We start from the raw sequence: 22,569 nt of genomic DNA on the forward strand, positions 1-22,569 counted from the left end.
ATCAAAACAGATTATTCAATCAACTGAAAGAAGGGATTTTTCTAGGCTGCTTAAAATTCTGTGCCTTGTTTGTTTCTTCTGTTGCCTTTATCTGAGGCCTGAACAAACTCTTGGGGGGGAAAAAAGCCTGTGTTTTAAAAGAAATGCAAAAGACGGACTTGTTCAGTTGAGGACAGGATAAACTCAGAAACAACTTTTCCCAAAAATGATTTGACACTTGGGATAATAGTGTAAAAATATCAGGCAGGAAAAGAAAAAGAAGAAAGCCACCTTTAAAAATATTCAGATTACCTTATTTGCAGAGTGAGCAGAAGCTACTGCCATCAGGAGCGATAGATTCCTACCCAGAGTTGCTAACTTGCGTGATTTGCACGTGTGTGTGAGCATTAACCGCACTTGCTGCTTTTCATAATGCCCCAGCTCCTGAAAAAAAGATGTCTGGTGATGACAGGTAAAACTTTGAAAATTACCTAATCGATTGTAGAGTCTAAAAAATAGGAAAGGAAATAAAAATAACCCTAAACAACTTCTTTTATTATTTAATTCTTTTTGAGCCAGATTCTCAGTTTTGGGAAGGGACAGACTCATTAATTTGAAATGCTAGTGCCAGAAAATCAGACTAGCTTAACTCCTTTTATCACAGCAGGAAGTTCTATTGTATTTCTAACTTGTTCTCTGTAGCAGTCAGGTACTAAAAGTGAGATTGTTACTCAGAAGTTGTGTGTGTCATGCCTTTATGTAAGAACATGTTCTTTAAAATTAATTCTTAATTGTCATCCTGAGGTGGAAATACTGGGAATGGGATGGGAGAGAAACAGAAAAGGGATGAGAAATGGCTGAATAGACTGTTCTGCTCTGGTCATATCAGAGTCAAATCCAGGCCTGAAACGCAGTAAAACAGTTAAAGCTACTATTCACGTATAGGAAATCTCAGAGAAGCACACTGGCAAAGGAGACAAACATTGCGAAAATGTTTTCAGAGTTGACAGCAACAATCAATATTTTATGCTTTCAGTACAATGTTTTTGACCTTATTAATGCAAAAGAATGAGAAAAAACCTAATGCCGTGATCAGAACAGAGAGCTCTGAACATAGTCTGTTTCGTCCCAAAGCAGACTTATTTTCTAATGGCTGTCAGGATGAAGAAGGATAAAACCAGTTACTTCAGGGTAGGCCTCAGAGTAAAGGAAACCTCGCTCCTCTGAGTGTTGCCCCAGAGCAGTTGTTCTGCCTTGCTCACCTCCCTGCCAGGCATCCCTGGGTTTGATTTGGCAACTCCCACAGTTTGACTGTTTACCTTTGCATCCACCCCCTCTTACCCAACAAGTCAAAAGTCATGGAGCTTGTTCTTTAAAAAAGCCATGAAAGCTGCAAAGTGCATGCCAGAAAGACTTTCATTGTTACTGGTGAGCTAATTTGTTATGAGAAACTGACCCCAAATCAGCAAACTGGGGAAGAACATTAGGCTTTGCTTCACCCATTAAGTGGGACAGTTAGGATAGGACATTGCCTCCGGTAAAGGAGGAGGAACAGAAAACTTAGATTAACGTCATAAATCTTGGTCAGAAAAGAAGTTTTGAGAAAGCCTGTGGCAGGAGCATGCCAGAAAAACTTTTCAGGTACTTATGGGGAACCCCACTGAACAAAGCAGGATTGGTTAAATGAATGACGTCACTCTGGAATCTATCTTATCTACAGTGATGGAGAACACAACTTTGTACTGGGGTAGCAGTGACAGATTTAAATACATGCTATTGGTCAACTCTCCCTTTGATCAGAAGATGACTGAACTTTGACGTGAGGCTTGAGATTGACCTCAATGTACATGCTTTGAAACAGCCCTTATAGCTAGGCTGTGTTAATGTAATGCTAGATATTATAAGCTAACATTTGTTCCATCATAAAGTGTTTCCTGAGTGTAGTTATCCCCTGATCTGTTTAGCTGTCTTACGTGCCCCATCCATTTCAGACATGTCACGGAAATAACAAGTTGGTGATGCAGCCAGCTGTGGGACAGTCTCTGCAAAAGTAGCTGTCCTGGGTTATGATGGTATTTGCTCTCTGGCCTTCTCCTCAGGACTTGGAGTGTTCCTCATCCACTTCAGTGCAAAGGTAGACAGATTAATCAAATCACTTCCAAGTGCAGTTTTAACTACAATGAACTGTTTTTCTATAAAGCAAGTGAAGGGTACTTTCATCGTAGGTTTTTCTGGCAGGGAGGTAAAGCTGGTTGTGTCCAACAGAGTGGCACAAACAACAAACAGGCCTCTGAGGTGCCTTTCTGATCCCTCTCTCAAGTTTGCCATTCACTTGTCTACCATGCAAGGGTTTTGTATGGACCATAGTGTATCTGTCACTTTAAAGACAGCAATAACCGGCTCAGAATCTCTCTGAACTTCCACTTGTGTTACTATGCCAGTGACACAAATTTGTATGTACTTTAGTGCTTTTTCCATTGCCTGCTTTCCTTGTTGCTCTTTTAGCTACATCACCTTACCTTTGCACAGAAATCTTCCAACATTTCTCATTGACCTCTTAGGGATCCTGCAGAAGAAAGATGTCTTGTTAACAGTTTGAAGAATTTTGTGTCATGCTTGATTCCACAGAGAACAGTGCAGAGTGCTTGATAAATATGGGCCCTAGGTTGTCCTGACTCTTTAATTTTAAGAGATAATTCAGAGCAAAGAAACCGTTTTCTAAGTAGTCTCGCTCTCACACATAATAACCATTCCTAATATTTCTACAGCATGTTGTGGCACTCTCTGCAATAAACAACAGCCTAATTCACTGTCCCAACCTGCTTGTGAGTAGTGTATTACCACATTTTCCAGATAAGGTAACTGAGAAAGAAGGATTAATTAATTGCCTAAAGCAAAATACAAACATAAGCAGCGGAGCTGTGACTAACAAACTTGTCATTTCCACCTCCATCTAATTCTCTCTGGATAATAATTTTTAGTTAATGGCTTATGGCTACATGGGACTTTCCCCCTTTTTTTTCCAACTGCTAAATTTCACTAGAAGACTATTGAAAATACATTTCCAATATTTTCTATAGAAATACTCATTATACCAGTTCCATCCTTCTGTCTGCATGGGGAGTTGTTCTCACTGACACAGGCAGACGTAGACAGGGAGAAGGGTAAATTTCAGGGCTGCAGGTAGGAGGATGTCCAGATGGACAATTTTTCCATTGCAGTTTAAACCACACAGCTTCTCCAGTAATTCCCCCAGCCCAAGCAAGGACATCTCCGGCAGAGCAAGATTGCATAGCTAGTTATATACCGTTTCTGCAAGAACCTTCACAGGGTGCTCTCTCAGCCAAGCAAATCCTGCTCTTGCAGCGTCCTGCAGAGACAGGAGGAGGGTGAACAAACATCCTGGGAAGTCTATGGTAGGGGAAGCCCAAGGCTGGCATGAAACGAGGTTTCCCACAGACCATAATGCTAGCAAGAGGGGGATTTGGAGGTAAAAATGGTAAATGGAGTTTTGCACCTCAGACTTGGGTGATACAGGCTTTATGCATGTCTTAATATCCAGCTTGAAACACTGAGCAGTGGTTGTTGGTGTGTGCGCACAGTTCATATTGTGAAGCAGGCTTAAAAAGTTGTACCATCAATGTGCTTTTACTTAGAGCATTCCTGATTCCAATATCTGTCCTTCTTTCTGTGTAATTGCCTCCAGATCAGACAAAAGGTTGTCCCAGCTCAGGGTCATGGCACTAATGGTGGCCAGCTGCAGATATGTAAGGAAGACTATAGGAACAGGGCAAACAGATGATATTCTTGGTCTCTAACCATTTACAGCTGAAAGAATTTCTAAGACAAACAGGATAATGCAAGTGGGGGAGAAATAGGATAAACTTAGGGACAAACAGAATGGTTTGAAGCCCCATGCCTGCTGTTCCAAGAGGTTCATGGGAGACACAGATCATTTCCATATGTTATATAATATAAAGAATGTCTCATTTTTTCTTAACACACAGGAGCTTGGTGTGCTTCCCCTTTTGCATAGCATCTCTTGGCCATGTGAAAACTAACTGTTGATCAGTTTTAATGGAAACAGTATTGATAAGGTACTCTTGCATGCTCTAGTGAATGATTTTTTCCCTTATTTGACTTGTGCATTTTTTTTTTGCTGTCTCTGAACTATGGACGTATTTGACCACTGTGCTTCATTATCTCCCCATTGGGGTTGTTCATAATTAGACTTTAATTTCTTAGCACTAAAAAAAAGTAATCCATATTTACCCTCCATTGATCATGTTTGATGATTGCTGTTTGTAATTGGAAAGGAACAGTAAATTGTATGAGGAAGAGGCTTAACTGCTCTGGAAAAGCAGACCTTTGTGCGATGTGCTGTTCATACGAGCACACGCACACACATATATGAAACAAAAAGATTTTCCTTTCCTTGAAGGTCTCCTAATCTAAGTATTTGGAACTGAGTTTCAGCTTGTGAGTACAGCTTGAAAGGGGTTAAAAAGTGGTGATGCACAGACTATCCAAGTATTGCATTCTCTCTCACTCTGAACAGCATGAACATAAGCGAGCTCACTGTAAGCTTATTCCACACTCATGGAACGAGTGGACACTTACGTACTCACGTAAGCTTGTTCCACGCTCATTTACATACGTGCCTATATATGTGTCCCTGTATTTCCCAGTTTATATGCCTTATATTACAAACCTTTGTATCCCAGAAATCTGTCAGCTCTAGTTGGAGTGATCACATTTCTGCCCTTTCTTTTTGCCCAAGAGCTTTGTGATTTGTCTGGTATTTAAAACAAGAACTGCTCCATTCATCAATGAAGCAGAGCCTGGAGGAGGCACCAGATTCAGAGACACATTGCTAATGTTTGCCCTGAAGCTGCAGAGTGTGTCCGTTCCCATGTGCTCAGCTGCATCAGAGAAGCAGTAAATTAACCTGACAAGGCTGCAGAGCTCTAGTGTCTGTCCTGCACATCTCTGGGAGAAAGATTTCTCAAAAGAACAGCAAGTCTTGCTCATGTGTCCTACTGTAAACTCTCTCTGAGCTTTCCGATTATAAACCAGCTTGAGATCTGATTAGAAAGCCTGTGCTATGAAATGGCCTGTCCTATGCTGCTATGTCTGAGAACTTTAAATTATCCAGCAGGGCAGTGTAATGTTTTGTTCTATGGCCTGTGTCAGCTGTAGCTGGCAAAAAGCACATTAAGGGCCCTTCTGGTCCCTTCCAGCCATCATTTTTAGGCAAAGCATTTTGACATCTCTAGCCTGTGCACCCTGGTGCAGTTGCTGAGGTTGCACGTGGAGTAGTTTTGCTTTGGAGCCCTGCTGCTTTGCAGAGCAAACCATGAGCTTAGAAATGGGGCCTAGGGAACAGACAGCGATTGATGCTTGCTCGGACCACAGGAAGATTAAGAGCCTGTAGGTGTGGTGTGGAACAGGAATATGGTGAGCTCAGCAGGGGAAAGTCTGCTGGGCTAGTGATTTCTCTTTATGGCCTAGAAGCCTGGAGAAGAAACTGAATAATCCTTCCAAGAGGAGCTGTGCCGAGCTGTGATGTTATTGGTGTCTCTTGTGCCCGCCTTAGCGGTGTAGGACCAGCAGGCAGATTCTGAAGGAGGTTGAGCCCCTGTACTAGTTACAGGGGACCAGCAAAGAAGATACTGTAGCAGCAGGTCAATGAGTCAGACAACAGATTTGGCCCTAAGGCCTTTCCTGCAGTATAACAATGACACTAGCATAGGCATTGACCCTGTGGACAGATGTGGTGAGATGTCAGTATAGGGCAAGACAAGCAGTGTGGTCTGAGCTGCTGCCACAGGAACATGTTTGGGGCCTGAGTCCTTTTTTTCCCTTTTCCTTTGAGGATTCACCAGCACTCCTGGAGCTTTGTGAAAGGATCTGGTGAATGGGGCAGAGATTTTTTTCCCCCTTGTGGACAGTTCTTTATTCCCAGTCCCTCTTATTTCCTATCATTTTTACAAGTTATAGGATGATGGAGCTTTTGTACTACAGGCAGCCCATGTGGCTTTCAGAGGAATGCTGAGAAGCTGCTTTCCCAGATGTCCTAGGATCTGAAGAGGGGTGCCTTGACATTTTAAGCAGGAACATTTTCACACAGGACTCCCTGGCAATTTGGATTTTCTTTAAAAAGTCTGATTTTGAGACAGCACACATGGCATCCTTCACTCAGGAAGGTGCCCTTCACTCAGGCACAGCAAGCATGAGTGCTCATGATAGAAAAGTGTTACAGCTTCACATGAAGGGTGATTTCTAAAGCCTGAAGAGTTGTCTTAAGTTGTATTCACTGATTGGGAAATAGAGTGACACATAGGCAAACAAATAAGCAAATTTCTTTTTCAAAGAGAAGAGTAACAGTTCTGTGGTATTTATATTGATCAGTATTCAACTGTCTTCACCAGTTCTGGGGGGAAGAGAATCTCAGATATCACAGCTTAGACACAGGTGGAGAGGAGGAACAATGGCTTGCTTGGGTTCCCCACCTCACTTTATGCTTTCCATCTGTTACTTGGTGTTGGTGATCAAAAGCGTCTGAACTTCATGTACCACACATATATGTATTGATGACAGCATGTATACACACAGACTTGCAAATCATGCTGAGACTTAAGACTCTGAAGACTCTGAAGAAAATTTATTTTTCTTTAGCTCGGTCTTGGAAAAAGTTGACATACTAGGGAGCTGCACACAGCCTGCATCGACAGTAATGCTGAGTGGCCATAAATGGCTTTGAGTTCAAAGGATCAGGCTGGAGAGAAAGAAAGAAGCCTTTGCTGCTCTATCCATCTGTTGCCTGTAACCCTGCCGTGGGGTCGTTTGTGCCCCCGTTTCACCTTCCCAGGTGTGGCTGCAGTGCTGTCCCATCTCCTGTTTTCCGTGGAGGTACACAGCTCTGCAGGAGGAAGGGGAGCATCCCAGAATATGTCAAATGGGACAGGGGTTGTTGTGGTTTTGTTGTTTGTGTAGGAATATTTTTCTGTTTTGGGAAAGGGCTTTTTAATATGTTTTTGGCCCAAATTCCTTTCAAGCAATTCTTTCTTTGCTGGATATAAGTGCAGTTGAAATCAGTGATGTTTTTCCTATGTCTCTTGGTTCTGAGACCACCATCTTCATCTAGGCCGAGACCTTACATTTGGTAATAAATTATGCTGTCAATGGCCTTATTAACAGAAATATTTTAATTTATTTTATAGCAAGAACATTTTATTTGCAAGAGTAACAGACTTAAGCCTTTTAAACTCAGCATATGTGACTGTGCTATTGCTGTACTTCAGGGCTGGATTACCAGGCGTAGGGGAAAGCCATCCCCGCACTCCTGGGAGCAGCCTCTTTTCTCATGTGGCATCGGTGTCTCCCACAGCTGCAGCTAAAGAACCATAAAACAAAACCACAAACAACTTTATGCTGGAACTGACAAAAAATCTGTCAATAACTACGGTGCTAGTAACATGGGAAAGGATGTATTTTGGGTGCTTTCAAATTCTACACTTGCTGTGTCCTTCTCAGGATGTGAGCTTGATGCCAAGGTCCACCTTGCTAAAGCTTTCCCCTTCACTTCCAGGCACCATTTTGTAAGTGGGCTTGTCTTTGCCTGAAAGAGAATACTCTGACACAGGCACTCATGATCTTTCTTTAGTTTAACGAGATCTTTCTTTAGTTTAACATGAACATCTCTCCACAGATAGACCTTACAGGAAAACCAAAGTGAAGTAAGATACATGGTTTCTGAAGGTTTCTGGCAAGGTGGAGAGGCAGGTGTCATGGCTGCCACTGAGAGGAAGGGAGGAGCAGCAGGCTCTAAGGGGCAGCCTCTCAGGGAGATGGCTCTTGGTGGAGCTGCCGAAATGAAATCACCATGTGGTAGGTAATATAGATTCTCTTGCTACACATGGAAGTGGTAGGGTGGGACAGGGGTGTGAATCCTGAGAGGTCACAGGTCTTTGTGGTTGCAGGCATGAGTCTGGGCACGGGGAGCTGTGTGTACACCTGCATTGCCCTCAGCTCATATCTCAGCAGGTACAACTCCTTCCCCACCTTACTACACCCGGTGTTTCACAGTTACCTTTTAAATGTAACAACCAATGCTGGTAGCTCTTAGTATAAGGTTTGTTATGTTTTATTTAAGTGAGATTTTAACAAGGGAAAGAACATCCATGTTATTAGCTAAAATTGCTTACAGACACAAACATACACTCACACTTTCCTTTAGTCTCTGTGATTTACCATTTTCAATTGCCCAGCGCTGCTCAGTGAGCAGGAAAAGCAGTTGGGATATGGAGCTTGGCTTTTGTCCTGGCTGTTTCCCACCAGTACCCTTCTTACAGATTATGCAGGCTTAGACTAGGAAGATTTATATCATATTATAACAAAAGGCTTCTATGAAGGAGCCTGGCCAATATTTCTGCTTGCCATTGGCCATACGACATCCCTTGAAGGCCTGGGAAGTAGGGGATGGAGGAGTCTGGTGGGCAGCTGGTGTCCTGCCAAACCGCACTGCAGGGTAGATGTGGCAGAGCCTGTGCTGAGCATCTGGATGGGCTCAGGCTTTCCCTCTAAGTGTCCCAAATCTCACCATGATATAAACATGTGCATCTGAGCTTGGCCTTGTAACCAGGCAGCTTGACTGCAAGATTAATTTGGGCTTAAAGCTGAGTGGGACTACTTAGAGTGAGTCAACAGCAGTACACAGGTCCATACAAAACCTCCCAGTTCATAGTCTCTTGTGCTAATCGCTGCAGACATAGCACACCCTGTCAGGGAAAAGGTTACTCATGTTACTCTGTCCATTATTGTACTCATGGCAGCAAGTTTTCCTGCAAAGAGACACCAACTTTCTGTGTTTGGGCAATGGGATGCAGTTAAATATATGTATGCAATCTAACGGCTGACATCCTCATGGGTGAATCAGTATTCCCAGTGGGCAGAGCCAGTGTTAAACCCACGGGTTCAAGGCATTAGGATGGGGGTTCCTTTTTCCTATCCATGTACATAATTGCTTGCACTTCTGTCTAGCTTATTTCAGCCCTCCATAGCTTGAGCTCCAGGTAATTGTGTAAAGCTGACACAACAAATAACATTTAAAATTTCTTTATAGTTGTTTTCAGATCAGAATAACAAAAAGGCTGGGGGAAAATGGCCACTCTTGATGTCCAAGCTTTGTTGCATCTTTGGAGCCAAGAAAGTTGTGATGGGGAAGAAAGAAGAAAATTCATACAAGGTGGGAGACAGTTAGGAAAAGCACTTTCTGCAGTGACGCTTTAAAATGGTACCAAGGAAGAAAACAGGTATTTTTCCTCAGCATTTGCGTTGCATTATGCTAGTTCTTGCAAAAGGTGACACTAATGAGGGGGGCATGCTCTTCTGTTGACTCAGTGATAAGTGTACTCTGGGTTAATGGAAGATGTGAGGACAATTTGCTCTAATAACTGCCACCTTTGGCATTGGGCTTTCTTTAGTATAAAATTTAAGGTGTTTAAAGCCTTGTTAGCTGGACTGCTTTCCCTGTTTTCATGGGAACAGATGTCCCAGCTACCTAATGCATACCCCTTCATTAATGAGTCAGAATACTCCAGGGTGGAAGGACAAACATGCAAACATGAACCAGTATCCTGTTTCTACAGTGCTCCCTATAGCTGTGCAATTGGCAAAGTCTGAAGGGGAGGGCTTTCATGTGTGAAGAAATTAGAAAATGTGGGCATAATTCAAGTGTTCATGCCTCCCTGATACTTTCTAAGGAAAGTGGGGTGAACTCTAGAGCTCCTAGCACTTAGGCAGAGCTGGCTGTTGCACATTAGGAATTTGATTGCGTTAGTGGTCCCGTCAGAAACTGTCTATTCCCAGAAGCATTGACTGAGAACATCTGAGACATTTCTGTCATAATCTCTTTGTAATAGTGGATCCTGACCTTATTTCAGCAGGCTTTGCTAGTGCCCTCTTTTCAGCCCTGGCTTCTGGATCCTGTTGTTCTCTCTGCTGTTGTGCCAATACTTGAGGCTGGAAGGGACCTCTTGAGAACATCTGGTCAAACCACTCTACTTAAGCAGGGTAAGCTAGATCAGTTTGCTCAAGACCGTGTCCAGTTGGATTTTGAGGATCCTCAAGGGTGCAGAGTCCATAACCTCCCTGGACAACCTATTCCAGTGTCCAGCCACCCTCATATGTCCCTTACTATGTTGCTTTTTCACCCTTGTCTCAGCTATTGCCTCCTTGAACCACTTCATTATGCTGGACTGTGCACCCTGTGCTCTATCCATCTTCAACACTTGCACATCTCCCTCCTGAGGCCCACCTCATATTTAGGAAGCAGTGAGCTGGACCAGAACAGTTGGTAATACCACCACAGGACTGTAATCCTAGAAAGCTTTTCTTCTTGGCACTACTTGAATGTATGCTTGGAACAGTCAAGAAACCAAGAACTTTGGCTATCAACTGAGAGTAACTTCAGTGCTTTTTCAGCCCCAGGCAATCTTTTCAAATTCTTAAATACCGAAACTCAGTAGGTGCCCTGAATGTCATCAAGGCAAATAGACACCTGAAGCTCACAAGTCCTTAAACAGAGGAAAGCCTTTCTGAGTCAGCCTTATAGAGATGAATGAGCAGTCTAGTACATAAAAAGGACAACGTAACTTGTGGAAAAGTTTCTATAGTTGCTTCTTGTAAAACTTCATACATTTCAGCACTGTATTTTAAGAAGTCCAGAGCATTCTTTTGTTTTCTTTTGTGGGCTTTGTTACAGCAAGGTTGCTATCAGCAAGGGAAGAGACTAAAATCAGCCCAGCCTGATTACTTTTTAATCTAGAATTTTCTGAAGACTTTGTACACTCAGATTATGTGCCCAGTGAGAGCTGACATTTCTGATGGGAGGAAGAGAGATTTTCCTGAAGATACAGGCATAAATCTGTCCTCATTACAGTGCTGAAGTCACAAAATTATGTCCCATACCCCAGAATTAGTAGATACCAAATACTTCTTTTTGGCAGGATTAAGAAGTGAACAAAGAGAGAGTTGAGTGATATGAAGAGTACTCATCCCAAAATCCATACTTGGGCAGACCCATTCAAGCTGGGTCTGCCTGAGACAAGGGGGTAAAAAGTCCCTCTTTTAGTTTCAAATACCAAGGTGGGTCCATATAGGGTCCTGGTGTAGTGCTGTTCCTGCTGGTGTTGTGATGCTACACACTACGTGAAATCCCAGCCCACCGAAGTCAGTGGGAATCTTGCCATTTGTTCTATGACTATGTCAGTGATTTCTGTTATCACAGGTGATGCAATATCTGTGGTACAATAATACAAATGTCACAACATAGGTGCTTGACCCTGTGGCAAAAAAGCAAACAAACAGTAACAGTAGCAGCCAGCCAAGGCAAATAAAGAATTGGGGGAAGACAAGTTGCTCAGGATTTTTTTTAAACTTTTACAAAGAGTTCTGGATACACACAGAGTTTCTGTTCTTCTTGTTAATTAGCTCTGAAGAAGAATCCGGCAACATTTCTTAAGTAGTGAGAAACATTTTGGCTATAGCAGAAGTCCGAAGTAAATGGTCCTTACAGAGCAAGAGTAGAAATTAGTGCTTCTTTACTCAGTGCTATAGAAATATGAATTTCACAAAGAACTTCTTTGCTCTTACCCTGTGGGGTTTATATTGGGGTATCTGTCAGCTATGCACATAGTCATGCTGTTCCCTATGGGCTGAGACCTCTGAAAGCCAAGGGGCCAGCCAAAAGCACTCACTTCAGGTGTGTGTTTAGACTTTCTGAATATGGCCCTGACTCTGCGCCAGGTATGGCAGGTTCTGCATCCAGCAACGGTGGAGGTGAGCACAAGATGAAAATCTGCACAGAGGAAGCAGGAGGTGCACTTTAAGCTGCGTGTAAGGAGTGTCACAAGCTCATTCTCGCAGTGCTTTTCTACAAAACCCCAACAGCTGTATTTGAATATCCCTGAAGAAATCTCCTGGTAAAAAGTGGTGCTGTCACTTCCAGTTCTGAGGGAGCGTTGGATATGAACTGAACCTTCTCCCCCACCCCCTCATGACAAGCAGCAGTGGCAGCGCATGCTGAACCTATTCAGCCAGTGGCAATGTTCCCAGTGAAGCACGTGCTCCTCTGAGCTTCAGGAGCGGAGCTGGCTAGGCCAGACAACATTTTGCCCAAGGCCTTTCCATACTTCCAATTCTAGTTGGAGGGAGCCAGTTATTTATAGGAAAGCAATGTGAGTTTGCCTATATCAGTCTCTTCCCTGAAAACCACTGGCTTTTCAATAATTTTTTTGGGCAGTGCCATGTCCTGCAATGGGTAATGTAGTCAGAAGTCTGTCTTTTAAGAGTCTAGATATCATGCAGCTTTGTTGGAGAGTCCTCTGTACCATTCCAAAAAATGGGAAACATATTAGGCTGAATTCAACAGCCTGTGAATGAAGCACAGACCCACCACTCCAGCCTGTTTTATGAATATTTACAGTTTTCATTAACTTGAGCGAGAACTTTGCAGATCTAACTGTGTATTCTGCCATTTGTCATAGTACCAAAACCATTCCTGGAATAAATCTCGTAAAATCGGAAATGTTAAAAGACAAAGCAGTTCCCCAGTGCCTGGTGTGAGATCAGTAGACTGAGAACAGATAGTAGAGTGTTTTTTCTTGCTAAGTGACCTGCCTTTGGTTTTCTCCTCAGAACTCCTCCTACAGTTGTAAAACAGGAGTAGGTTACACACGTTTCCATCTAAGTATTTCGGTACTGTATTTTCACTCCAGCATGTAGTAAATATGCTCCCCTGTACACCGAGTTTAGATTGTGGCTCTTGCGTGCCAGAATCTGGAAGGCCGGACCCAACGTAGACCGCAAGTAAGTTGTGCAGCTAAAGCTGTTATTCACACATCTGACACTAAGGGGTGCTCTTGTAACAGAGAAGAGAGACACTCCGTACATCCTTTATGGACACTGAACAGGAAAAGATGGTGTAAGGCTGCTTGTAGCGTTAGGCTAGCCTTACAGATTTATTTTGCAAAAGCTAAGTGTATTTATCTCATTTATTAAAAAAAAGAGCTGTTTTTATGCAGGTAGCTACAGCTCTTACAGCTGTGGAACGCATGCCCATGTGCTAGTGAGCTCCTGCTTGTCTGGCTGAAGACAAAGCTTTCTTTTTGTCTTTCTAATCTTTCATCTTTCAGCCACAGTTCTACTGATTACAAATTAGTTCGTTCCCTATGACCCCTTGGTTTGTGCCTAGGTTCAAATACAGGGTACCTACTTTATCTGAAACCAAGATCCTCGGTTGTAAGATGATCTCGTATATTGCCCTGTTATTATTAACAAAGGAAACATAATACTATAATTTTATTCATCCTTTTCTGTTTTATTATGGGCAGGATAAAGGCAGAAGGAAAGTTAAGACTAGCTTAATTTTTTTTGGGTTGCAAAATAATTGTCAGGGAGCAGCAAAGGCTGGTTGTTCCCTAAGGGAAGGCAGGCCAGGAGCTGAGGGTGACCCCAGCCTGGGCAATGCCCTCACTGATGGATGGCTATGTGCTGCTTGAACATTGTGGCAGAGCTGGGTGGTGGTAACAGGGTCCATCAACAGCCCCAGGCCAGGCAAGCAATGAACAAGCTCCTGGGTCTAAACAGGGAGTCAGGAGCAAATGGAGACAGGGCCATAGGCAGGGCTACTACATGGGTCCAAAGTCCATCTAGGAGACAGGGACAAAGGTAGGCTGGAGGCAAGCTGCAAAGTACATCCTTGGGTTCCATCTGGGAGACCAGCATCTTACAGCACAGCTCTGAAGCCTATCCAAAAGGCAGGGCCTGAGACAGGACTGAAGAGTGATTTGCATATGACATAGCTCAGGCAGGGACTGAAGTCTGGCAGGTGTCTGGTGGGGGCCATTAAGGCTCAGTGCGCTGAGGGAGCCAGCCTTCCCTCAGGGGGAGCCATGGGGGCAGGACCCTGCAACCACTGTAGAACTGCCACCAGTACAGCATGGAATGAGTAGTCAGCCCTGCAGGTGAAAACATACTGCCTTCATACCGAGATATATAAAATAAACATTGTTATGCTACATGGTAGATTATAGATCCTTCAGAGACATGGTGAAGCAGAGGAAAAAAGTGTCATCAGTTGGGACTTCTGTAAGTTTAGTTGTAGTCCCAGTAGTGAAAACTCTGATTATTAATCATGGCTTATCAGGATTATTGTCAAGGCATAACAAGGGGTTTTAAAGCCCTACGGCTTGCACTGCAGCCTTTCTGTGGCTGCAACATGAATGGCGCAATTGTTTCCTCATTTACACCCAAAAGATAACTTCCTTAATGCTTTCCATTTGCTTTTAACCTGACCAGCACAATTCTTGAGAAACAAACTCATATGCTTTTTAAAGAGGAGCACCTAGTTCTTTTACAGAAGGCAGTTTACTTTAATTGCGCCCTTCCTCCAGCATCTGGAGGAGTTTGAGCAAGATATTGACTGGATTACCTCTTGGTATCACAGATTATTTGTTGGTTGCTCACTTGCTATATGTTTGCACGATGAACTGGCTCAAGCTTGAGAAACAAAACCCAAAACACTTTTTTTGTTCTGTCTGCATTTTCTGTCTAAAACCAATAAACAGCCCAGTTTGAAATTTGGCTGCAAACTTACACAATTTATCTTATCTTTTATATTATGGTACCCCAGTTAGCCCAGTAGCACTTCTCTCCTCTGACTGTCCACGTTGTTTAGGAACATGCTGCTCATTGTAGGGACATCACCAAGTTTGGTATCACCAAAGCTCTATACCTGTGAAAGACAAGTCTAGGACCTGTAATCAACAAGATGTGATGGTTTCTTGTTTAGTTAGTACTGTCTTCGTCACAGCTAGGTCTCTGCCAGTTTCCTGTGTGTCATACAATCCTCACATTTTGTCAGGTGGAACTGTGTGATCTGACAGGTATTGCGGTAGCAGGCAGGGAGATAATGGTGTCTGCATGAAAAACTGGTTAGTTCTTCTGGCAAGTAAGAACTCTACCTTTGAATAAAGCTGCTTGTGTCTTCCCTGCTTTAGAACTCCTGCATTTGTTTCTGACACTAAGCCATGATTGCTTGCTCCTGTTACAGGTATTGCACCTGCCTACCTAGACAGTCAGATGCTTCATTTCACGTTATGATTTTGGCTCTTCTGAAATCTAGTCGTGCTTTTGATAGTTGCGTAGCTACATTAAGATCAGATGGACAATTTCAAACCCCCAGTCTCCCAGATGAAATTGTGTATCATTGCTTATGTCAGAGTTTCACTGGTTTTCTTTCTGGCTAGCCAGCTGGCTCCTCTGTTAGATCAGCTTATTTTAAAAGATCCCCCAGTGTAGCAGATTTGTTTTTCAGACTGAGAGCTTTTGTAAGCTGAGACACCATTTTTTCTCAGACCAAAAAGGTCATGGATCATTTGCAGGTGCTTGCCTTTCCCCTGGCAAGTGCTTCCTGAAGGATGTTATCAGACTGGCTAAGGCTGGTGCAACTCAGCCAGACCTGATACCAAAATAGTAATGACTTCAGGATACTTAGTAAATTATGAAAGTCACTCTGTTATGGTATGACACTGGTCAACTTTATCCAAAAAACCAGCCAGGAAATAACTGGGAGTGACTGACTGGATTTTGGATTCCATAATGAGCTAAAATAGTTTAAAATCTCAAAATAATTGCAGTAGTGCTAGCAGATTCATACTATACCAGTTATAAAATAGATATGATAAGAACCCCTACTTTGTTACCTGGAGACTATACCAAGCACCGCAAACATGCACAGATTGAAACTCGTTAGCTTTCACTCCAGTGATTGCACCAAGAGAATAGCAAATAATTGATGGTAGGGAAAACATCTTCCAAAGACCATATTTAAAGAAAAGAAGAGGGGGGGACTCTCATGCCTATACCTAATCATGGTTTCTCAAGGGACTTTTTTTAAATGAAACTGTGATTAGTTTAAAGTACCTACTTCTGACACCTGTTTCCATGAGAACAGGAGCAGCAGCTAGGAATCACGTCACTGGAGTTCTTTTTGGTTGCACAGACACAGGAAACTGCAGATATCACATATAAAAGCATTAGGACCAGTCAGCATAGTATTGTCAGGAGAAGAGGAAGGTTTTATGGTGTTTTAATTCCCTTAATATAGTTATCGGAACTCCTTACGGCTAACATTACTATTATTTTTAAACAAAAACAAATTTTGAAGGTAATTTTCCATCAAAACCTAGAACAATTAGAAGAAAATTTTGCGTTGGAAAACTGCACCCCTCAAGCAGCTAATAACATGAAGGTTGAGAAGAGAAACTAAGTGTAACCACATTAATGTATTATTCTGTGTCTGCAAAGCATTTATTTGCCTTATATCACATCCTTTCCATAATGGTATTCCGTTGCATGTAATTCTAATACGTGCCAGCAAAACATCTTTTTATGTGTTGCTGAATCATATATTTACTTGGAGTGAGTTACAAAGAACAGTCTCAGTTTCCTATGTAATTTGCCTAAATATTTTCTTGGACCAGAAGTGTTTTGCAATGGAAAATTCAGGCATGAATTCCTACTCGGTTGGGCAATGCTGTAAAATCTGGAAAGGAACATACCCAGCATGATGGAGCATTATACTTCTGGGGAAGCTGTCATTCAGATGTCTTTCATGTAAAATGGAGGTGTGAGCATTTGTGCAGTCATTTAAAAAAATCTATTATTTCAGTCATGGGCAGAGAACAACATGATGCCAAGGTGCAGGCAGAGCCTCAGTGACTGCAACTGCAGGTACAGATACTGCATCAAACCATCAAAACTCACCTGATTTCAACCTTGATTATGAACTGCAAGATCTCTGAATATCTGCAGAATTGCAGATCTGAGTGGCCCTGGACTAAGTACGACAGCTTCCTACTTGTTCCACAAATTGACTCTTTCTCCTAAGAAATGCAGACCATTCCTTCATCCAGAAAGTGTATTTAAAAACATAATTTATGATTCATAACACTTATAAATTAATACGTAGTTTAGAACAAAGTTCTTCTCAGAACAATATCTCGTTTCTAATACTGGTCAATAATTGATGTCCAGGGAAAAATCTAAGGAAAGGCTCATGTATGAAGTGATCCTTCCTTAATATGACTACTCCTGGCAATCAGTAATCCGAGTTTAGTTTTTGTGTGAAGGTATAAAACCCTTCTTCCTGTATCTGGATACATGGACTTAATTGTGCAATCTGGTTTCTTAAGCTCTTTCTTCAATAAGCTGTTGCATGCCATGTTCAACAGTATTTAGTTAATTGTGCTGAGCCTATCTAAAGGCAACATTTTTTCCCAAAGGAGAAACCCACAAGAAAATAAGGAACAAAGCCTAGAGGCTGCAAGTAACTCGTGTGCATGTTACTTTTGCACACAGGGGGAGGTTGGACAGCTTGTAATTGATGCAATTTCTTGCAATAACAAAATGTTCCTGACCTTTTTTTGATCACAAAGCAAATGTACTTTTAGTATGTCACGTAAAATCAAATATCACTCCTATTCCTCTCCTGCTAGTTCTCAAGGATGGTGTTATATACTAGGCCGCTTAATAAGAAGTTTGAACTAAGTAGATTAAAACAGAATGTTATAGTTGAAGATCTTAATGGCTGCCAAACAGCCACCTCAGTTTTCCTATTTCAGTATTTTTCATATTTACAAGCAATTAGAACATGTATGTATATGTGTGAGAGCGAGGGATGTGTCAGAATGACACTGAAGAACATAACATTTTAATGCAGGGAGATTTTTGCAAAGTAAGGACGTTGGAAATGGTTCGCAGCCAATTCCTTATGTTACCTGCCAGGCAGATCCCACAGCAAACACTAACACCCCATCAAGAAATGATACTGGCACTGCAATAATGAAGTACTTTATTCTGCTTATTGGCACCTGGGGATTCTAGTTAAGCAAAGTGCAGCTTTGCAAGATACAAAGCCAGGGCCAAAGCCCTCAGTTTCAGTAGAAGAGAGCTTGGCAAGGGGCAGAGGTCTGAGGAGAGAGAGGCAAGAAGGATACGCTACCCCATGATGGAGGTCATTCCTACTCTCTGCGCCCTTTCCACCTTTGAGATGATAAGTTTTATCAGACGATCTTGCTTTTCTGCTTTGACTGTGACATGTCTCCTATGGAGTCCTCACACCAAAAGGAGGAGACAGCTGTGAATAAGCTAAACTAACTTAATTCCAAACAACCTGGGCAGTGATTATGTAGAGAACTAAACAATCGATTAACTTATATTTGCAGTTCCTACTTACATTTAGGGATTTGGGGAGTACTGCATTTTAATAATACTGTAATGTTGGAGGGACGCCAAACACCTAAGTTTTGTCTGCAAGTTCTTTCAGACCACTTGACTTTAGCCACCATAGAATTTATTTTAAAAGGTACAGAGTTTTGTAGCTGTCGTATATAATTGGGGTGTAATTTTACTGCTTTCTTTCAGCTAGCATCACACAAAGCATAGCAATATCCACCAGAAGTTTTTCATTTCTGAGCTGCCTTTTCTTTCCAGATTACAGATATTGCATGAAGATGACCATAGGATGGTGGAGCTCAGCATTCTGTGAGAAGAGAGCAAGGCAAATAGCAGGATCATAGCCCTGGACTTCAGGAAAGCAGATTTTGGCCTATTCAGGGGATTTGCTTGGAAGACTCCCATAGCATATGATGCTGGAAAGAAGAAGGGCCCAGGAGAGCTGGCTCATTTTCAAAGATCGCCAGAAGTAGTCCTCCCACATGTGCAGGGAATCAAGCAAAGGTGGCAGGAGGCCAGCATAGATGAATAAGGAGCTCCTGAGTAAACTCCGACATGGAAAGGATGCATAAAGAGGTGGAAGCAGGGATAGGTGACCTGGGAGGAATATAGAGGCACTGTCAAGTGTACAGAAGTGGGGTTAGGAAGGCCAAAGCCCACCTGGAATTGATTCTGGCTGGGGAGGTGAAAGGCAACGAGAAGGACTCTACATGTATATCAACAGCAAAGGGCTGACCAACCTGATGGCTTTCTATGATGAAATGACAAGCTCGGTGAATAAGGGGCATGTTGTTTATTTGGACTTTAGCAAGGCTTTTGATACTGTCTCCCATAACATCCTCACAGACAAACTGATGAAATACAGGTTAGATAAATAGACTGCATAGTGGATTGAGGACATGAACTTCTGGTCTCAAAAGTAGTGAACAACACAAAGTCCATCTGGACCAGTGACTACTGGTGTATTCCAAGGGTCAATACTAGGCCCATTACTGTGTAACAGCTTTGTTAATGACAAATGGATGATGGAACAGAGTGCACGTGCACCAAATTGCAGTTGTTAAAGATTGGGAGGTGGTTGTGCCACCATTCAGAGGGACCTCAACAGACTGGAGAAATGGGCAACCTCATGAAATTCAACACAGGGCAATACAAAGTCCCACACCCAGTGAGGAGAACCCCCATGCCCTAGTACAACCTGGGACCAACTGGCTGGAAGCAGCTTTTGCAGGAAAAGCCCCAGGGGTCTTGGTGGACAGCAAGGTGGCCATGAGCCACAAATGTGCTCTTGCAGCAAAGAAGGCCTACAGCAGTCTGGGCTGCCTTAGGAGGACTACTGCCAGCAGGTCAAGGAAGGTCATCCTTCCTGTCTCCTCAGGACTGGTGAAGCAACATCTGGAGTGCTGGGCACCCTAGCCCAGGAGAGACATGGACATATTGGAGCGAGTCCACTGAAGGGACTGGAGCATCTGCCATGTGAGGAAAGGCTGAGAGAGCTGGGATTGTTTAGCGTGGCAAAGAAAAGGCTCAGGGGGGATCTTATCAATGAATATAAATACCTGATGGGAGGGTATAAAGACAGGGCCAGACTCTTTTCAGTGGTGCCCAGTGAAAAGACAAGAGGCAACAGGCACAAACTGAAGGTGGTCAAACACTGGAAACGGTTGCTCAGAGAGGTTGTGGAGTCACCATCCCTGGAGATACTCAAAACCCCACTGGACATGGCTCTGAACGACCTGCTCTAGCTGACCTGACTTTGAGCAGGGAGGCTGGGTTAGGTAATCTCCAGAGGTCCCTTCCAGCCTCGACCATTCTGTAATTCTGCCTCTTGCAAGTTCAGGTACTTCTCCTTTTCTACCATTTTGTTTCTGTGGTGTGGCTTCTCCAAAGCCAGCTGGTAATCAAAGAGTCACCTTTGTAAAGAATGAAGTCAGAATTAGGGATCTACAAAAAAAGATCATTCTTGGCAGTTGTCTCACATTCAGTCCTTGAAAGCTCATGTCAAGAAGCTGAAGGAAATTGCTGCCTCTGTAACCACTGTAGAGTCTCAGTCAAATATCAGTATTTATACACTCAGTAGGGAGAGCTAAGTGAAAGAGACTGAGAATTGAAAAAGTGTCTGAAGTAGAATTCCAAATCCTTTTCAAAAGTGTCACTTTTACAGCTATTATAGTTTGACTATAACAGTATGACATGTGATGCTCTAAATGAAAGGGAACCATGATAGCCTCTCTGGATCCAGCGCACCCATGATAAGTAGAATAGAATAGAATAGAAAAGACCAGACTATTTCAGCTGGAAGGGACCAACAATGATAATCTAGTCCAAGTGCCTGACCACTTCAGGGCTGACCAACAGTTAAAGCATGTTGTTAAGGGCATTGTCCAAATGCTTCTTAAACACTGATCTCTGCCAGGAATTAGGAGAGAGTTCAGGCATTACTTGGCCACAGTGCATATGTTATGGGACTGCACAGAGTGGCTAAGGGATGTGCAGGGTGGTGGGAATTGGAGTATTGTTACCCCTCGAGTCATAAGATGTGGATCATCCAGGCTTTTCCTGTGCTTACTGGCTTGAGTGCCATGGCTAGTAATTATAATAGGTGAAATTTTTATTCCTTAATGATAGATGGTGTCACAGTGCCCCTAGGCAGGTTTCACTGTGGTTTCAGAGTAGTGGTGGGTTGCAGAGTCTCTTTCAGTAGGGATCTGGGACTCTTCCTGGGGACTTCATTCTGCATTGGAGGTTGCACCATGAGGTAGGGTTGAGGGCACTGGGACTCTCCCATTCTCCTTGTGGTACAGAATTCTTCACCTCATCACAGCCTCTCTTCCTTCCCTTCCCTACTCCTGGAGTGGTGATCAACAGAAATAATGCTGGCATCCTCTGAACAGCAGGACATGGGAAGAGACACTTTAATGGGGTAGTACTGAATAGAGCCAGGCTAAGCCATGGGAGGCAGCACAGGTGGCATACAAGGATAATAGAATCATAGAATACTTTGGGTTGGAAGGGACCTTTAAAGGTCATGTAGTGCAACTTGCCCTGCAATGAGCAGGGACATCTTCAACCAGATCAGGTTGCTCAGAGCCCCACCCAACCTGGCCTTGAACACTTCCAGGAATGGGGCATTTACCACCTCTCTGGGCAACCTGGGCCTGTGTTTGACCATCCTCATGGTAAAAAATGTCTAGATTTATATCTAGTCTAAATGTACCCTCTTTTGGTTTAAAACCATTACCCCTTGTCTTATTGCAACAGACCCTACTAAAAGGTCTCTCCCCATCTTTCTTATAAGCCCCCTTTAAGTACTGAAAGGCTGCGATAAGGTCTCCCTGCAGCCCTCTCTTCTCCAGGCTGAACAACCCCAACTCTCTCAGCCCGTCCTCATAGCACAGGTGCTCTAGCCCTCAGATCATCTTTGTGGCCTCCTCTGGACTCACTCCAACAGGTCCATGCCCTTCTTATGTTGGGGACCCCAGAGCTGGACGCAGCACTGCATCTGGGGTCTCACGAGAGCAGAGTAGAAGGGCAGAACCACCTCCCTTGCCCTGCTGGCCACACTTCTTTTGATGCAACACAAGATACAGTTTGCTTTCTGGGCTGCAAGCACACATTGCTGGCTCATGTCCAGAATACTCTTTCAAATACCATCAGAGTATTTACACGTCATAATTTTTGGCATTGGTTGCTGTCACGTGCATTTAAGAAGTATGATGCTACCAAATTGTCAGTGGGTTGCCTCTCACTAGTAGTAATGACTGTGGGAACAGTCTGTGAACAATGAAATTTAGTGCTTCCTCTGAGGATATGCAATTTGAACAACAATATTAAAATCTTGACACTACACTGGAGCTATGTCTTAACAAGCATTGTCAAATATTGTAATAAAAAATAACTATTATAGACTGTCATAGTCCTGTGCCCAATATATAAAACTGTTCATTGTCTTTGTGAAAAACTAACTGGAAAGGCATTCTAGCCCTCACACATAGGCTATGCTGCAGCTTGTTATAAACAAAAGTAACCATTCCTTGAAAAATTTTCCTAACTTAAACCAGCTTTCCTATCCCTGAGACGCCAAGAAATATCCAACAGATATGTGCAGTCTTAACTATCTTGATATTTGCTTATCCCTAGATACCATTTTCAGCCAATTTTGTTCTGAAGAGTGCTCATTAATATTTTATTCTGGATGTCTCTATAGAGGGAGAGAAAGAAGAGCAGAAGCAGCCTAGAGAAGAAACTGAGAAGCCAGAGGCAGTTTTTCCTCTTATATGACTGTGCTGG

The 22,569-nt window shown here is 42.9% G+C and overlaps 1 long non-coding RNA gene across 1 annotated transcript; it reads left to right on the top strand.

The window, feature by feature from the left end:
* The first annotated feature begins 335 nt into the window (after positions 1-335).
* Positions 336-21,449, top strand: LOC135315050 (uncharacterized). Its single transcript, XR_010374501.1, has 3 exons — positions 336-451; positions 9,104-9,293; positions 18,538-21,449. It is a non-coding gene; the product is annotated as an uncharacterized LOC135315050 (long non-coding RNA).
* The last annotated feature ends 1,120 nt before the right edge of the window (positions 21,450-22,569 follow it).

This window comes from Phalacrocorax carbo, chromosome 9 (genome assembly GCF_963921805.1).
Source record: "Phalacrocorax carbo chromosome 9, bPhaCar2.1, whole genome shotgun sequence".
Lineage (NCBI taxonomy): Eukaryota > Metazoa > Chordata > Aves > Suliformes > Phalacrocoracidae > Phalacrocorax > Phalacrocorax carbo.